The 5,444-nt window shown below is 44.5% G+C and overlaps 1 protein-coding gene across 5 annotated transcripts in view; it reads left to right on the top strand.

Moving 5' to 3' along the window:
- Positions 1–5,444, top strand: part of ELAVL4 (ELAV like neuron-specific RNA binding protein 4) — a 42,518-nt gene that overhangs the window by 26,658 nt on the left and 10,416 nt on the right. The window lies entirely within an intron of this gene.

Genomic DNA, 5,444 nt, shown 5'->3' with positions numbered 1-5,444 from the left:
TCAAATATCTTGCTATTTATCTTGGTTTCTCTGGCATTTTCTGAAATGCCAGGTATTTCTACAAAACTCAGACTCTAAATCTGTCCATGTTAATTCTTGTAATTGTCTGCAAAACTACGACCCATCCTGTCACTGTAGGGTAACCGAATAGCAGCAGCCTCAGACTTCATCCTACAAAGTCATTTGTCACACAGATTGCCTTCAGCCCTGCTCGGCAAGGCAGGGGGGAGGAGGAAGAGGCTGCGAAGCGGCCAATGGGGGCAAAGGGCTGCGTCTTCTGCACCCCATCCCAGACTGTTCGGAAGGTATGGAGGGGCAGCTTGACCCCACAGGTTGAGTTGCAGCCAGAAAGTGCTGGCTTGGTGATGGTTACGGTACCAGTGTTGGGTGCCCTGGGAGAAATGCTCTGCCAAAAACCCTGCGTTCTCCACTCATTTTCCTGTAGCCTCCCTGGGGGCTACTTGCCACTGAGCCAGCTGGCCACTGCCTGCAGCTCTGTTTCCCAGTGAGGAAACAGGATGCTGTGCAAGGCTGGGTGGTAAGGGAAGGGTGTACAAAGAAATTTGGGAATACTCTGATCTGTGCAGGAGCTTAGGAAAGCAAAATCTGGAGGGTAAGGCACAGAGAGGGCTTAGGTGTTTTTGTGAGGGAGAGGAGATGGAGGGTCAGGGGGGTGGAAGGTACTGGGAGGATCTGAACAGGCTGGACTGACAGAGAAGTCTTGCACTTTTAAGTTTCCCATGTAAGTAGTTGCACTGGGCCCCCTTTGCACAGGGAGGCGACACAGGCCCGTGCTGCAGCCTGGGTGCTCTGTCAGCTCAGCTGCCTTCATATGTGCTCGGCTGCATTTCCCGTCAAGTGCCAGCAAAGTGTTGTATATGTGTAAAAGCATGCATTCCTTCCCTGAAAATTCCAATTACAGGCATTGGCAAGCTGCAGATTTGGGATGTCATTATTCTGTACCTCCTTTTAAAATTGAAGTAATTGCTTGTTCTGTTATGTGGTGGCTCAGAGTTAGCAGATGATCCTTCATATGACTGATTGCTATGACCCAGGACAAAGCCTTGGACAAGAAACTTTAAAGATGCCACAGACCTGTAAAGCCTCAACTAAGTTTACTTTATTTTTGCTCTTCAGGAGTCTGTGTATGCATAACCTTGTGGACTTTGTAGTGTTTGTTAAGAAATCTTCCTCCATCCTTCTCCAGCCATAGTGATGCTGCGGCTCAAAGGACCATTCAGAGTTTGAAAGTTCAGATTTGTCTCCGCTGCTTTTAGCAGGCACCAGAGAGTCTTTACCTGTTAGTTTTGTGCACCTTCTCTTAATCAAGATTTCTCTTCAACTGCTTCAGTTTTGCCAGTGAGTCCTTTTCACTCCACAGAGTCAGAGCAATTATTTCTTGCCCTGCTTTTTGATGCAGCTGGAGTGCTTCTGGGTTATCTATGGATGTCTTTCCTGAAATGATGGGATAGGCCATTGTATCTTACTTGCAATCATAATTAATCCTGGTAAAATGGTACTGAATCACTCAACAGTGAAGTGCATCATCACTCCCCTGCATTCTCCAGCCCAAGGGCTTGGAGAAGAGAGAGGACAAAGCGGCGCAAGCAGCGGAGGTGGAAATACTACAGGTTGTGGTCTCCAGTCTCTGGACCAGAGGGCTTTTGTATGTGCATGTCCTGACAGAGCACGTAGCTTTCACAGGAGGGTTTCTCAAATCTGTTTTTGCACAAAATTTTGGGCATGGATGAAGGCCTGGAAGTGGCTATGGGGAAATGTCACTTCTGGCCACAGCCCATCCTTGACTGTTAAGCAGATTTTACTTCCAGTTCTGTATGTGTGTGAAACAAGTGAGGTTGTGCATATTTACACGTGTGAAGCTCTTTAAATGGTTGTGTTAAAGCATTCCAGTGCATACCAGTAGAATGAAAGGCAGCAAGTGAAGGAAGAGTTGTCCTCATTTTACATGGGCCAAAAAAAGCAAAGTGGATCACCCTAAAAGTCCTGCAAGAAATCTTACATCTTGAAGCATGTCATGCAAAAAGACAAAGCAGATTCTACCAGAATTAGGGTCAGTAAGAGGTTTGTTTACTTGAATGCTGCACAAGCTTTTTTGAAAGCTGCCTGGGGAGTCCCTTAACTCTGACTGCACCTTACCTGCCTGTGGCTGGAGATGTCCTGGGGATGGCAGGTACTGCTGGTGGTGGCTTGGCGGCCTGTGGATGCCTGTGCTGCCATGTATCACACTCTGGTTAAAGGCTTCCGAGTCGTGAATAGCACTGGATGCAGAGCAAGTCGACATCTCCTTGGAGAAGCTTTGTTTTTGAAGGACACAAGCTGCCATGTTGCATGACAGCAGATGTTTTGACCGGGGCAGGGTGGTTCTGTTGGCAGAGAATATCCTTCTGGGGACGGATGATGCCATTCTTCTTTGGAAGTTGGGGTGGAGTTGAGAGGTTGTTCTGACTTGCTCCACAGAAAAATGAATTTTGGGAGGAAGCTTCTAGGTTACATGTTCAGCACCTCCTTTCCCAAGACAAATGGGAGGTGTTCATGCCTTGAGGTGCCTTTGCTGGAGTCTCTGATTTGGGAGGACCAAACCACTTCAATTTATGCTCTGAGGAGTCTTGAGGTCAGAAATCTTTTAAGAAGTTCTATGCATGGGAAAACGGGTAGGAAATCAATTGGGAAGATAATTGCTATTACTTATTACTAACTTGGGGATACTTTCTGTGCTCCTGCACAAAAATGTGCATTAGCATGGGAGATGGGAAATGCTGAACCATATGGCTCTGCAGTGGTGTTTGGAGACGGTGGTGCAGACTTTAAAGAGGTGGCTGTTTATACAAAAAAGCCCTTATACAGGCTAATGTTCGATGAGAAATATCCTACCAAATGGTTTTCACAGTTAGTATCTATATATTTATAGAAACTAACAGTGGAGGCCAGCTAGCTGTAAAATGAATTGTACAATATTTTATCTTCCTTGCAAATTTGACCAAAGAACTCCTAAATTATCTTACGCAGTGGAATATAACATCATTGTTCAACCTCCTGCTGTCATACAAATGGACAGACATTTTAATGCTGAGAAATGCCTGGGTCAAACAGTAGCGTGGTGTTCTCCAGCTCATTTATTTGAATTTCTTGTGGTGGCTAGGATTTCCATATTATTTTTTCAACATGCTGATTTGCTACAGGGCACTAACACTGCCGTGAGGGTAAAAAAAAAAATCGTTAAGTGTGGATATAAAGAATTAATGCAGCATCTTCAGCCAGTGCTGTGTAGTTCTCAGTGATAAAATGGGAGCTGGTTTTGGCTCCTGTTTTGACTTGGACAGCACAGGGAGTTCCTGGTTTGGTAGAGGGTCAGGGTGGGCGTTTTCTTCCTTTGATAGCTGATCCATGGGAAGGCATCCTGTCCTCAGCACTAACCGAATAATAGCTTGAAAGCAGGATGGCGCAGTCTAACCGATCGATTTGTCATTGGCTGATCCGAGGGGGAAGATGAAAAAGATTCACAAGCAGATAAATAATTGATGTTACCAGCCTTGAGTCCATTCAGCTCACAACCTTTTCTCCTTCATATTAAAGATGGCTGAGTTGCTTTTGGCAGCTCCTTTCTTTGGCATAGGCTCCCCTGCAGCCTGAACATTTGATTGCAGGAGGAAATAAGAATTAGACCTGAACAGCAGTAGGTGTTTATATGTGCTGTGAGTAGATGGGCTTGTCAGTGTCTGCGTGGCCCACAAGAGTGGAGCGTTTTCTGTATGTAGAAGTGTATCTATAAAATACCAGGCACTCAGTGCTCCGGGAAGTAGTGGTTTTTTGCACATCCCAATACTCTTCATCTTCCCTATAAAGTGGCACTTGGTTAATGAATGTGCCAGAGTGAGAAAACCCAAAGGAAACCCCTGGCTCTTTTCCCAGGAACCGTATTCATTTTGCAGCGCTCAGTTTTGACGAATAGGTAAGGTCCCTATCCCCACTCCAGAGAGGCTCTTAAGGGTTTTTTTAAACTGCTATTCCTAAAGTAGGTTAAACTGGAGGTGTCTGAACCCTTGCAGTCACCTCTCAAGGTAAGGCATGTGCGGAGAGGGGAATCTGCTTTTATAAATACCCCAGCACAGGGTATACATGAGGAGCCACCAACATGACACCGCCAAACCAAGCATGGTATCATAGTGAAAGCACAGCGCGGTTATCCCTGGTTTCCCTTCCCCACACACCTGGCTTGGTCTTGGTTACATAAAAGCCAAGCGGTGCTGGATATGTTTGGTCCTGGAGCATCATTGGGGTGTTTGGGACCAGCGATTAAGAGACTTCAAATGCTGCACCCCATTGGGAGCTCATGGCCTGCAAGGCCCTAAATCACTGAGGCACAAAATATCCCCAACATGCCTCTCCCTTTCAGGACCGATCCCAGTACCTGCGGGTGTCTCTGCTCTCTGTGTCTGCTTTGTGCTGTGCCTGAGCTCGCCTCAGTCGATGCAAATGTTTTATCTAACCTCTCTCTTACATTCCTTTCCCTAAATTTTTCCACCTCCTCTCTCTAGCCTTCTCTGTAAATGTTAGATTTAAAAGGTTATGTACAAACATGTAAGTTATAAAGAAGTTGCCAAAAACCTTAAAATCTAGAATCTTTTGAGTTTCTGCTATTATGCAGAGAAGATTGTAGAAGCAAATATTAGTCATTCACATCATTTTCTGTGTTGAGTCAACATCTATTTTTAGGTGTGGAGCACATAAAGACAACTCTTTGACACGTAAAACACACAAAGACATCCATTTGACATTGTGTTTGGGCTAAGGCTTGGGAAGAGGAGAAGGCAATTGCTGAACGCACTGTATTTGTGACGGAACCCCCCCATTTCCTTCCAAGGCGTGTTTAGAGACATCGTGCAGGAATGTGCTGCTCTGTTTATATTTACATAAATCGAAATGAAGTGCAAAAGATTCAAGTTCGGATCCAATACTATTTCAGATGTGCTGCATAGTAATTCTCCATGATCTGTGCTGAATACTTGCCATTAGGCTTTATGCAGGAAGTATTTTTGTGTTAAATGTGTGTATTCTAAATGTATATATTATTTTAAAAGCACAGAAGGCTTTTTATGCACATATTATAATTATAAGTTTGATTCATAGGTAGAAGAGCAGTTAAGAGACTTGATTTAATAATTTTCCAACTGCATACATGCAGCACCTCAGCTAGATTTTCTTCTTTGCTTGGTCACAATATTTTATGGTCTGGTTCTGGGCTTAGAGTGCAAGGCAGCTTCTGATGATAAATTGCAGATATTACAATGAGTGTCAGTACACAGTTTTCCTGAGCAGATGTTCATTTAGTCTAATTTCACCAGTACTTTTCTGTTCATCCAGAACAGCTCTTGCCAGCTCAGGATGAAAACACAAAGAGGTAGCACAAAAGATCACTCTGCAAA

The sequence above is a fragment of the Mesitornis unicolor genome, unplaced genomic scaffold (genome assembly GCF_000695765.1).
Source record: "Mesitornis unicolor isolate BGI_N332 unplaced genomic scaffold, ASM69576v1 scaffold333, whole genome shotgun sequence".
In the NCBI taxonomy this organism is placed as follows: Eukaryota; Metazoa; Chordata; class Aves; order Mesitornithiformes; family Mesitornithidae; genus Mesitornis; species Mesitornis unicolor.
The sequence above is the reverse complement of the archived record's forward strand: the minus strand, read 5'-3'. Positions and strand labels throughout refer to the sequence as shown.